The sequence below is a fragment of the Aptenodytes forsteri genome, unplaced genomic scaffold (assembly GCF_000699145.1).
Source record: "Aptenodytes forsteri isolate BGI_AS27 unplaced genomic scaffold, ASM69914v1 Scaffold43, whole genome shotgun sequence".
Taxonomy (NCBI): Eukaryota; Metazoa; Chordata; class Aves; order Sphenisciformes; family Spheniscidae; genus Aptenodytes; species Aptenodytes forsteri.
Window position 1 is genome coordinate 640571 of NW_008794122.1, and position 13494 is coordinate 654064.

Sequence of the window (13494 nt, forward strand, 5' to 3'; positions counted from 1 at the left end):
ACAGATGTTTTATTATTCATAGTACTGTGCATTCATAGCTCTCTGTAGTCACTGTTGTGCAAAATCTAATGAGGGAGATTCTGTGTGTCTTTTGCTGGCCTTTTAGACTTGTCAAACTCTCATTCAGTCAATTCAAATCACAAACAGTGGGATGTAGTGCCCTTTTCTGATTATTTTGCTATATGACTGATGGAGTGGAAAGGAGTGAAAATATTGATTTCTCTTAATTTGTGCATGTATATTTCCTATTGTAAAAATACAGGGGAGGACATAAAAAAAAAAAAAAGCTCTTATCTTTCCACTGTATTTGGATTGTGCTGTAATTTATCCCTTTGAGAGGGGATAAATTATGGTTAGTGTAAGTATTAGATAAGGATTCTATACACACTTTTCATAGGCGTAAGTGAAATCACACTGTTATAGATAGAAGTGGATGAAAACAAAATGAGAAAGCTCCTCTGTTTCTGTTGTTATTGTTGTTGTTGTTGTTTTAAATCATATTAGAAATGCTTTCTCCAGCTGGTTTACCAATTCACTCTCCTTGATTTCATCATCTGATCAGCACCAGACCACTAGCTGATGAAAGAGAAAGTTGGTGTTACTGATTACAGTGGCATTTATCATTTTCTATTAATATAAAACCCACAGTGTCTCAGCACTGTAGTTCTACCGAGGAAATCATAAATCATAGAAATTAAATGATGTCCAATGATCCTCACTGGAATCAGAATTTTAATTTGGAATTTTATTACCTTTTTTTTTAAAACCTCTGTTCTTTTTTACTTTGTTTTCTTATTAGTTATCCCTTTTCTCTGTGACTATTGCATTCTTCATCCCACATTTCTGAACCAGTTTCTGATCTTCGTCCCTACTTGGCTGGACTTTTTGGATTGTGTAACTCTAAACTTTGTAATCTCTGTTTTTTCTTCTATCATCATATTTATCATTAATTTCTTGCATGTTACATTTTCCTTTTAATTATTGCCATGAAAGGTAGTCATTCACTTGGTAAAAAGTTTGTTCACACTTAAGCATCCAGTACGTTAGGTTTAGCTTGTGGTTTTTTTACATGCAGTGGCAACTTTTTGGGATAACGTTTTTTTCTTTGTTTTCCTGTTTCTCCATGGGGAAGTATTCTTCCCTGGGAATGCTTTTGGTGAAAATTTCATCTCCCTGTGTTTAAGCTCCCTGTTGTACACCTTTGTACAGGTCTGTCATCTCTCACTACCTGCCTTTGTGGAAAAGAAAGGTGTAGTCCTATGTAGCTTAACCTATCCCTGACTGTAATGTCTTGCAGGAGAAACAAAGCAGTTGGCAGTGTTCTACCTTTCTGTGTTGGGCTAGTGATAGTCTTGCCTTTGTAGAGTCTGGGATCAGTATTAGGAAAGTAAATACATTGAATAATGAATTCGACAGTTTTGTAAATGCAGTACTTTTCCACTTTAAGTGTTTGTGAAACTGTGCTTTTGATTTATTTAATATTCACTCATTCACTTTGATGTTCCATTCATTTATATACCACTTCAGCAAATAAACATGTAAAGCCCTTTAGAGCAAATCATAAACTTCAGTCAAAATGCCCATAGGAGAGTGATGACAAACCTAAGGAACACAGAGACTAATGTAAAATCTGAGACGTGTGTGGAAAAGTTGAGCTTTCTGTCACATTTAAGAGGAGTTAGTGTAAGTAGCCTGTAGGAAAGTGATTTTTTTTTAATCTCCCATATCCAGTGAACTTCATTAATGTGAGATATGCTCCTGAAAACACCCTTCCTTCTGTGCTACCATTCTGGCTTCCCATGACTGTGCCAGTGATTGACAAGCTGCAATCTTCACACTGGATGAGGATATAATATTCCAACTTGTTTTTCAGAGCTGTGTTATCTTTGTAATGTTTTCTAATAAGACGTTATTATTCTAATAATAACATTATCTAATAATGTTTTCTATGTTCTCTGATAATGTGAATGTTGGGTGGCCCAAAAAACACTTTGAAGTCTAGCAGTGATCCATGCTTAAAATTTTTAGGAAGTTCTGGCTTTCTTGGTGAACAGAAGGGGCAGAAAACATAAAGCACACACAGTTTGTTTTGCTTCAACTTGCAAAATTTATGGAATGGTGAGCCAATGGTGTTTCAGCAAAATAGCTTACATGAAGTCCCCAAAATGATGAAAAAGGACTCTTTTGGAGCCCCAGTGGATATCTGTCAGAACAGAATTCCTCCTGCAAGCAGGCAGTGCATTTCATTCTAATGATGTGCTCTGCTTCTGTCGCTGGTTTACTGTGATGAGTAATGCATAAAGGTTTTTAACAATTTTATATCTAAATCTGAGGAGCGGCAGAAAACATTTTGTTAACTCCTAATATAAAACCAGGAATTATTATTTATAATAAAAGATGAAATCCTTCCCATAAACATTCCATTTGCATCCATGCCTGAGAGGGGAAGTTGGAAAGACCCTCTCCTCTGGCAAAAAAAATCACAACAAAATGAAGACTTAAAAACTAAGCACAAAAGATCAAGTTTAGAAAGTGAGTTTTACATTTCACCCTAGAAACTTGGCACTGCTTCATTTTTATATAGGATCATTTTTAATATGTGTTAAAATAAAAAAAAAAGATAATAGATGTCCTGAAGTGAGCATAAAACTAGAATTCACTGACTGCTGTTGATCACTGTTGATGCTGTACATTGCAGGAGGACAGTTTGGTTGTACTCTTACAGTGCTGTTAAGAAATAACAAAACTTGACTAGAATGATTAGAAGATTGTTACATTTTGGTATAATTTATTTATTCTGACATAGAAACAAAAGTTATAAGCGAGTCGTTTGTTTGGGGAGATGCTCGGGGAGACAAAATCTTCTGTATAGTTTTACAACCTGCCTAATGGTCTCTTTCCAAGTACTTAGTGTCTTCACTTGGCTGAGGCTAGAAATACTATTCTCTTCTCAGTATTGCCAAGGCAGGAAATCTTTAGTCTGTTCGTATTTTTAATCCTGAACTACCGCTGGTCCCTGATCCATATAGGGGCTTCATACTCTAAATATGAGAAGTGTTCCTCTTCTCCGAGGAGTCCCCCCATCAGCAGAATGATTGGGGTTTTTGTATAAATGACCTCAGAATGGTTGCCTTTTTTTTTTGTTTCCCTGAAAGGGCCGGCACACTTTCAGGTGTTCAGAGAACAACTAAGTATTTTTGGTTGTATCCCAAAGTTGCTGGATTAGGGTTGTTTTTTATTTTGGTGAATGTTGCCTGCTGAAACTCTTCATGAAAGAACTGCAAAACTTTACCAAATACTTACAACATCATAATAGTTATGGAGTAGGTATTTGGCTAAAATAAGAGAGACATGCAGTGGTCAATGTACATGCTTAAAAAATACTATTATTAATATTATAGTTTCTGTGTTTATCAGGCAAGTAAACATAGTAGCGGAACATGACTTAAAGGTTTGCTTAGATCTTATTGTCTTTCCTGTCTTTTGGGTGATGAATTCCAGCCTGGCAAACCTAAAAAAATTCTTCCCCTATTACACACAATGTGATGTATGAAGCATAAAGAGATGAAGTGCTTTCATTATGAACCTAGATATGAGTATAGGAAAACAGCAGAAAGAAACTAAGGAGGACTTGGTTTATATAAGCTAGGTGTAAGAAAAGGAAAATTTATGGATACAAATTCTGCAAATGTTTCAAACTTAACTCTATCAATGTTTGTTATGTTTGTCTGTGATTTCCACCCACAAGACAGAGACAAAGCAGCTGTTCTAATTGTTATGAATAATTTACCTTTTTAGTTTCAAAAGTACTGATATTTGTAGTTTAGTTAAAAAAAAAAAAAAAGGTCTATTTTAAAAGAAATAGTAAGCAGAATACTTTCATAGTTCTTATGATGAAACATTCCCCGTTCATAGCCTGTATGACAGCTCTGGCAACATTATAATTTTTCCAACCTTCTTATTCCAATTTAGCTATACTTGTGAGGATATATGTTGAGGGCATCTTAAGCATAAAGAAGAAAAAGATGCTAAGCTATAAAACAAATATGACAACTAGCATTTTTAACCTGTGTGGATTTGGAAAGTATTTATACTGTATATCAAAAGGTAATTCTTCTGTGGCTCTCTGCTGTTCAAGAAATTTACCTATGACTTTTTTTCAGTGCCAGGATTGTTCTATTTTGTTTCTCAGCTCTTATACTCTAGAAAGCTGCATGGTTGAGTAGTTGAATATTTAAGAAATGCAGAGTATTGTTCATGTTGGCATATATAGACTCTCAAAGTGTTTGGCAATTAGATTTATGTGCTAGTGTAGTGATACAGAAGAATCTCAGTCTCATCATTTTCCTTCTGGAGCAGAAGGGAAAGCTATGGAAATAGCATAGAAGCCCTTGGCAGCCAGCAGTAGACAGTTCCTCAGCCACCCTTTCTTTGCATTTAACTGCAGACGTACTGGTTAGCCTGTAAGGACACTTAAGTCATCCCTCTCTTTATGCTCACTCTTAATAGCTTAATGCTTGACTTTAAGAAATTAAGAGGGTTTGGGGAAGTAGGAGGCAAAGAAGTCTTAAAATAAGTACAGCAGGAACCAAGCGAAATGGAATTTGAAGGGAAGAAAGAAACTACCCTCCACTCCCTATCAGGCAACAAAGACACACACACACACACACACACACACACAAAAAGGCGTTTATAAATAAATAAATAAATAAATAAAGTTTTATAATGCAAGTATGTGACCAAAAATGAAGAGGTGTTTTCTGATTCCTTATATAGTCTTTAAGTGACTTTGCAAAAGAATAGAAGTCTCATTAACATCTAAATTGGCAAGGAAATGGGGCAAGTGCAGTCCCGCTGTCACATCACAGTATCATCCCCTTCCAGTTTTTAGTTTATTGCTTGCTATTCAGAATTTGTTTACTTTGAATTTTAAAATGAAATTAAAGAGTAAAAGAAAGAAATTAGGTATTACTTTTGGTCAGAATGATAAATGTAAAGTTTGAAACAGCCTCCCATACAGTGATACAAGCATAAGCAAAGGAGCAGAAAAATGCTTCAAAGGGTCTGTAACTCATGGAGTAAAGGAAGTAGTGTATTTGTTGATGCTTCTCCTGAGCCCACCAAAACTCTTCTGTATATATACCTCATAATTAGGGCTTTGTGTGCCTGTGGGGAGGGTACACAGCCAGGGAGCAACCTTTATGCACAGCAGGCTACCCTAGCAACCCGATAGTTTTCCAGCAGAAATGTGTGTGGGAGTTAATGCTGATCTTTGCAGAGTTAACCCATTTTTGGAGAGAGAAGTATGCCCAGCTGTTGTGGACTAGTCAGCATAGTATGGCTTTCAAAATCCATAGGAAAAGAACTTGGGCAGTGTATGTTCATATTCAGTATATGTACCTGGATTTTTCTTCCGTTATCCACCAAATCCCTGTGTGGATAGTAATGTGACATCAGCCACATGAGATGATGCTCACTAACTGTGCTTTTGACCTGTCCTAGGTTTGCCATTTATTTCTCACCTAAGCGTGATACGAGCTTTGAGTGTGTATTTTTCACAGTTATACCGGATTAGCCTTTTAAAAAGTGAATTTCCTATTTGCCATTCTAGTGCTTCAGAACAACTCTGAGGAACTGTTTAAGGGATAGTTGGCTTTAAAACATTTCATTATAAACTTTGGCTACCCAGGGTCAGATTTGCACAGCTGTCCAAGCTGCAGTGAAGGGGTGGCCAGCAGATAGAAATAGCCATCTGAAGCTGAGCTCTGCCAGTCCCAGCCAGAGCCCTAGGACTAATTTGAGTATGAGAAAAGGTAAATAAGCACAGAAGTGAGAGTGAAAGGGGTGAGGAAAGGAGAGGAATTCTTGTGTCTCACTGAGAACTGACTCCAACAGCAATAGCTGGTTGGGACCAGAATGTTCATACCTCCTATCCTTACACTTTCCTCTGGTCAGAGCTAGAAAAACATCACTACTACCCAGTGAATAGCATGTACGTGTCTTGTGGCTGTGTTAATCTCATTCAGTATTTTAAAGGCATAGAGTAGAATATCACTCGTGGGTGTGCAGAGGGTGGGAAATTGCTTAATAGTCAAGTGTGAAAGAGTAGAACTGTGGAGGAGACAATTTTCTGAAACTCTGACAGGCTGTAGGGACTATTTGCAGCTTGTATGATTTAATTTTGAACCACCAGAGGAAGAACTTATGTGCACAATTTCTGCTGTTTTCCATCCCCAAAGGAAAGCATCGCTGCATCATAGTCTACTCAATCATCTGATATCCTCATTAATCAGCAGAAAAAAGGATATGTGTGATAGGAAGCCTATGTTTGCATACAGTCTCAATGACATAAATCTGTAAAAATTCTGATTTTAGCTGTCAATTTTATTGGTAGAATAATGAAAAAACTTTCACCAAGATACTTGAGTACAAAGCTTTGAGAGTCATATACAGCAGGGAGTTAAGATTCTAGCTTTACTGAACTTCAGTGGGTTTATCAGAAATAAAAGTTGAGAGCATCTCACTGAAAGTTTCATCTTTCCTTGTATTAGCATAAAACCTTAAAATTCTGTCAGTGCATTCCAGTTAGGAGCCCTGAATTCTTTCCTTGGATTTACTAATCTAATATAAGGGAAAATTGTTGAAGAAAGCTATTTGGCCTATGTTCTTTGTTATTTTCACTGAGAAAATTTGAAATTGGTTTATACATAAATTAGGTTTGTTTGGAGTTCCAAACCCTTTCTCTCTCGTAATTGACTTTCTACTACTAGTTAAAATAGTAGGGCAGAATAATAATAACTGAATGGGTTGAGGGGAAGTAGACTACTTTGTGAGAAGTTTTCTGTCTTCCTAGTGTTCCTGGGATGCCCAACACTTCTCCCCAAACAAGAATTATGCAAGTCTCCACATAACTGATGTGTAAAGGACTGTTCATTTGGCCAAAACAAAAATGAAACAGAGGATGAGGAGTCCTTGTGATGTACTAGTCTGCTGCAGTGCATCTCCATTATGCTTAGAGAAGTCTAAGGTATATTATCTCTGTTGTTTCACTGGGAAAGAGGTAGTTTTATATCACTTTAAGCAGAGAATGCTGTAAGCGACACAATATAATTTCAGTTGTTTTATTGTATATTAACCATCATTTTATTTTACCCAGTTGGAAGCGTGAGATTGGTTTGAACTATTACAACTAACTTTCTTTCCCTGTTACCTGGTTCCCTATCAGTCTTTCTACCTACTTTGAAATTTTATATTGCTACCCTTCAATACTACCATGTATTGGATCATCTTCCACACAAAATCAATAGTTTTACTGAAATCCCAGCTAGAACTGAAGGACCATTCACCTGGAATAGCAACAAGGAAGGCTTTGCAAGGGTTTCCAAAGATGCCTGTCTGGATTTACTGGATTCTATGAATATTATTCATAGAATTTATAAAATAAGACTATCACTTGGACTGCACGAGAAGTGTTGCTGGGTTTTTTTACTAATGGAAAATGACGGAACTAAAATACTCAATTTTTATTTTGCACCTTAAATACTTAAAATTAACACTCAAAGTGACATTTTTGTCTTGTAAGTTTGAAACTTCCATGAATACAGTCTAGATGAAATTTATACTAGGGAGGCCTTTCATGTGGTATTCATCAGTTGCTATTCTTGTTCAAAACATCTAACTGATAAGAACATAATCATTGCTATTTAGACTAGTTCTGGCCCACTGAAAACAACACTTTAAAATAAGAAACTATTCATCTCACACCTGGGTAAGTTCACCAGGCAATTAAACATGGAAGATACAATTAATCTTTTTTCTCTTTATCATGACATACATAACTGTGGAAGTTAATTTTCTTGTTCTCAAAATTAAGGCAGATATCTTAATAATAAAAAGTGTGTTCTGTATGTTTCTGAACTGGACACCTGTATATTTATTCATATTAGGCTTAAAGCCTCCTAGTTAATTTTCGTTCTCAAAATTAAGGCAGATATCTTAATAATAAAAAGTGTGTTCTGTATGTTTCTGAACTGGACACCTGTATATTTATTCATATTAGGCTTAAAGCCTCCTACTCCCACAGTAATGAATATATGTTACATTTTTTTTCTTTTTTTATCATTAAGTCTCTTACAGGTCAATACTTGATGGAGTTTAATATCTACATCTTTCTCTAGTAACCTGCTTTAGATTTTTGCATTGTCTCAGTCTCCTTCAAATAAGCATAACAGAGAAAAAATGTTTCTGTTTGGCGAGAAGGTCTAACAGCCCCGCATCCTTTCTGATTCAACATTTGTGCTTGTATGGTACCAGAATATCAGTGTTCACACTGACCCTGAACTTAATTATTCTTCACATATTTCTTCTGTCATCGTAGCCAAAGTTTCACCAGAGCTGTTGTTCCATTTCTTATATATACCCTTAGGACTGAGACCTCTTTGCCTCTTTTCTGGACTGTACCATCTTAAGAAATTGGTTTCTGAGTCCAGCCTTTGTCAAATGTTGCTTCCTGGTTTTCACAAACACCAGTAATTACCACTAAAATTCATTAAATACCACTATGGCAATGGAAGCCTGATGCTTTTACTTTTCCACTGACTCCTATTCAAATTCCAAACATTTGAAAAGCTTTTCAAATATTCATCTGTCTTCATTTGTTTTGCTTCTCATTCAGTTCCTCTAACACCTGCCCCATCCTTCCTACAGAGTCATGCCTGCTGGTGTGAAAATATGTTCTTCTGCATAGTTCTGTGAAACAGCCTACTTACATTTCTCCTTCTGATCAAGCCTTAATTGCCTTTCCAAACTTAATTATAAAAAGCCTACTTTTCTTTTTTTTTTTTTTTCCATTGGCCTTTATTTACACACATTTGCTTTCTGTAATGCTATTATGGGAGTATGTTATGTTGTACATACTTCTGTCCGCTTTGCTATTCTAATACATAATTTTTTACTGGTGCAGGAAATACATGTGGTACAAATTGGATTGCCATTGGTTTGACTCCATCTCTGTATTCTAGGATGGCTGGTCTTATTAAAGTGTATATCAAATACTTACAAAACTATCTATAGTTCTGTTCTGCATGGATATAGAGGGAGTTTACATGATACAGCAACTATCATCTTTTGGCAGGAGTGCCTCTACTGTGGCAGCACTGCTACATGCACTTTTACCTTTGTTCATGTCTTTTCAAACTTACCTTTCAGAAGTCAGTATTGCAACAGGAGAAGAGATAAAGGCATAGAGTTTGAGTGCACTTTAGGGCACTAAATAAATTGCTGGAGCACTTCAGCCAAGGCTGCTGATGCAGCCTAACAAGAATATGGGATTACCAAATTACAGTGTATGTGCTTACAGCACTTTTATGAAAGTGAGTCAGTGGGGAAGAGTTTGAGAGGACTATTTCAAATAGAGTTAGAGTGACTGAGCTGAAACGCAAACTGAGTGTGTATCCTCTAGGTATGGGGAAGATCTTCACTGGGCCTTTTACTTATGTTTGACATTTCTAAAGGGCCAAAAGCAAAAATAAGATATCACATATGAATTTAGAATAAAGTCATAACTTTACCTACAGCAAGATTGTGTGGAAAGAATAACAGGAGTAAGAGCATTTAAGATGGATCCAACTTGCAATTTCAGTTGTATTCAACTAGTAGTATTTTAGCCGTGCATATATGGCCATCGTGAAAGAAACACAAATACATTTTTGGTAGTTTCTTGACAGGCATTTACAGCAAACTTGGCAGGTTCCTTGTAGGACCTGTTTTCTGTAAAATTAGTGTTGTTTCACTGTATTGCAGAGACCTCTCCTTCTCCTTGCCCATACTTACTTCAATTCAAATGATGTACTACACATGTCTCATTTTACATAGAATGGAGATCAGGGTATCCCTGTCGTAAGACATTTGAAGTTTTTCATGCAGTCTGCACTATGAAAAAACATACTGTGAACTGCAGAGATCACCCTGTTGTGCATCTTTCAACTGGTGACATTATTCCCTGTTGTTAGGAAGGTTGACAGTTCTTGCCTCAAATCAAGATTTGTTCTGCTGCTGAATAATGACACTGTGCAGTACTTTGGATGTGTGGTTCCCTTAGAACCGAGGTAATCCTTTCTGTGACAGGTTACATAACTGCAGTTGGCTTATGCTGTTTTTTCAGAAGCTACAGAAACCATACTGTTATTTTGAAAGTTTAAAACGTTTGTAATTAATTCTGACATTCAGATTTTTTTTTCCGAGTTGCATTCCAAAGGCTGTTACTGTCTGAGCATTTGTTGAGCATGTAGACCTTATTGTCAGGTGTAGTTTGCACTGTCTATACCATCAATATTAAAGTCATTTTTTTTCAGTGTGTTGTGGGATTTTCAGAGTATAAAGAGACTGTGAGAAGTGGTATTTGTTTCATATGACAAACTACTCTTATGATGCTTTTAATTATTATATAATGTTTTAATAAAATATTTAATCATATTTTATTTAATATTATTGAATGCAGCATTAATATGCTTTTTAATAATTTTTTTGGTGAAGTTTTATATAATGCTTTAAAGTATTATAAGGCTTTTATATATCTTTAAGTCTTTTAAGTATTGTATGGCTGAGGATGTATATGCATCTGGTTGCTCCTTAATACTTCTGCTGGCATCAAGACGAAATGCAGAATCTTTCCTTAAGAGTCCATAAAGTAAGAAAATACAGGCAGCTGTCTTCAGATAACGTGATCTTCACTGAGTTGAAGCAGCTGTTTAGGTCCATATAGAGAGGAACAGGCCTGTAAGATGAGTTGTGTCCAGGAAAACACAATTGCAATTTATGTTTCTTCTACTGTGTCATTATTTCCACTACACTCTACTTACGTATCTGAGACAATCACTGCCCTTCTCACTAGCGAGTGATGGCAAGAAAAGTTCAATTTTTTTCTTATCTTTTTGAAAGCTGAAAGAACTAGTTATGCTACCTGATTGGGACTTGGGATAATCCAAGAAAAAGGCTTAATTAATTACATTTTAAAAAAGGAAAATAAGCCTTTTCTTTTCCTTTCAATCAGAGCAGTAAATTATAGATGTGTCGGCAGACAGTTCCTGTTTGGTCTGCTTGGCCTGTTAAAAAGCTGTTTACACATTTTCCATTGACTTGACTTCAACGGTACGAGACCCACTTGCCTCCTTTCTAGGGAGAATGGTATTAAAGCCTATTTTCTACTTTCTTAGACCCTTATCTTTCTAGGTATTGCATCACATGTTTAAATCTGTGTGTAGCTCCATTGGCTTCCATGTGGTTGTTCACTTGCTGCAAGTTTAATACATATATAATCCTGGGTCCCTGTTACTTGCTTTTATAAACTCTTCATGGATTTGCAAGGAGATGACTTACCTGATTTCTCAAATTTAGTAAACATTCCCATACTAAATTCTCTAAGTGTTATGAATTTAATCATACTTTTGATTAGAAAATTAAAAAGATGTTAAAGAAGGTTAATAAATATTAAACAAATAATGCAAGGTTCATAAAAGCAAGCAAGATAGTGAAAACTAATTGCAATGTTGTGAAAACAAAACCCCTGCTCTATATTGATAAGTATTTCCTGCATTGTAAATAATTTTGCATTTTAAGCATTAAGTAAATGTTGGATGAGGAATTATTCCCCCCCCCCGGGATGACATTAAAATGTGAGCGCATTTAAAATACTGCTTAGTCTAAAAAACAATTGATTTTTTTCATCAAATGACAGATTGAAAATCTTGCCATATCTATCTTCTTCAGGGAAGAACATAACCTTCAGACTGAGCTGGTATAGTAACCATGTACATTTCAATCTAGTTTGAGATGTTTAGTCCTATGGTAATAGATATGCAGATTTTATAAAAAGACATAAACTATGATGCTTAATGAGGTACTAAGGTACATCTTGTTTTCAAGGAAATAATGAGTCACTGAAATTCACAGGATTCAATAAAGATAAAATCAATTCTTTATTTTACATATACTGAGAACATGCTTTGTTGAGTCTACATTAATCTTTTTACAGCTTTCTCTTCCTCTGTAACCTGAGGAAAAAAAAAAAAATCTTCTTACTGTACCAGTTCCTGCTTCCTGCTTATTAAAAGTCTTTTAATTCATTTTATCCTCCACTGCAGTTTTTATGTTTGAAATGCTGTGGAAGTTTCATCTAGTCTGTCCCTTATTCTCTGATAATAATAATACTCCTTTTTTTCTTCTCCTACACTATCCTTTGCTCAGCTAAGATTTTCTCTTTTCCACTGTTGGGCTTTTATTTGTAATCAGGCACCTTGCAGTTGATTATGTTTATCATACTAGAAATGGCTTTTTTTTTTTTTAACTGTGAAGGTGAGGCATAGCTATTTTCAATATATAAAAGTTGTTTTCAAAATACATATGTATACTAATAATATAGTATTTTTCCTTATTTGATAAATATTAAACAAATAATGCAAGGTTCATAAAAGCAAGCAAGATAGTGAAAACTAATTGCAATGTTGTGAAAACAAAACCCCTGCTCTATATTGATAAGTATTTCCTGCATTGTAAATAATTTTGCATTTTAAGCATTAAGTAAATGTTGGATGAGGAATTATTCCCCCCCCCCGGGATGACATTAAAATGTGAGCGCATTTAAAATACTGCTTAGTCTAAAAAACAATTGATTTTTTTCATCAAATGACAGATTGAAAATCTTGCCATATCTATCTTCTTCAGGGAAGAACATAACCTGCAGACTGAGCTGGTATAGTAACCATGTACATTTCAATCTAGTTTGAGATGTTTAGTCCTATGGTAATAGATATGCAGATTTTATAAAAAGACATAAACTATGATGCTTAATGAGGTACTAAGGTACATCTTGTTTTCAAGGAAATAATGAGTCACTGAAATTCACAGGATTCAATAAAGATAAAATCAATTCTTTATTTTACATATACTGAGAACATGCTTTGTTGAGTCTACATTAATCTTTTTACAGCTTTCTCTTCCTCTGTAACCTGAGGAAAAAAAAAAAAATCTTCTTACTGTACCAGTTCCTGCTTCCTGCTTATTAAAAGTCTTTTAATTCATTTTATCCTCCACTGCAGTTTTTATGTTTGAAATGCTGTGGAAGTTTCATCTAGTCTGTCCCTTATTCTCTGATAATAATAATACTCCTTTTTTTCTTCTCCTACACTATCCTTTGCTCAGCTAAGATTTTCTCTTTTCCACTGTTGGGCTTTTATTTGTAATCAGGCACCTTGCAGTTGATTATGTTTATCATACTAGAAATGGCTTTTTTTTTTTTTTAATTGGAAGGGGGGGCAAAACTTTTTTAATTCTTCCTTATATTATATTCTACATTTTTAAATTATTATTTGCATGTAATGTTTATTTGCCATTCAAGGAAAAGTTTCATCAAGCTTTTCTGACATCTTTTCATAGAATTTCAGCAAAATTGATTCACATGTGAAGACAGAGAGTGTTTTGGGGGTGGGAGAGTTATTT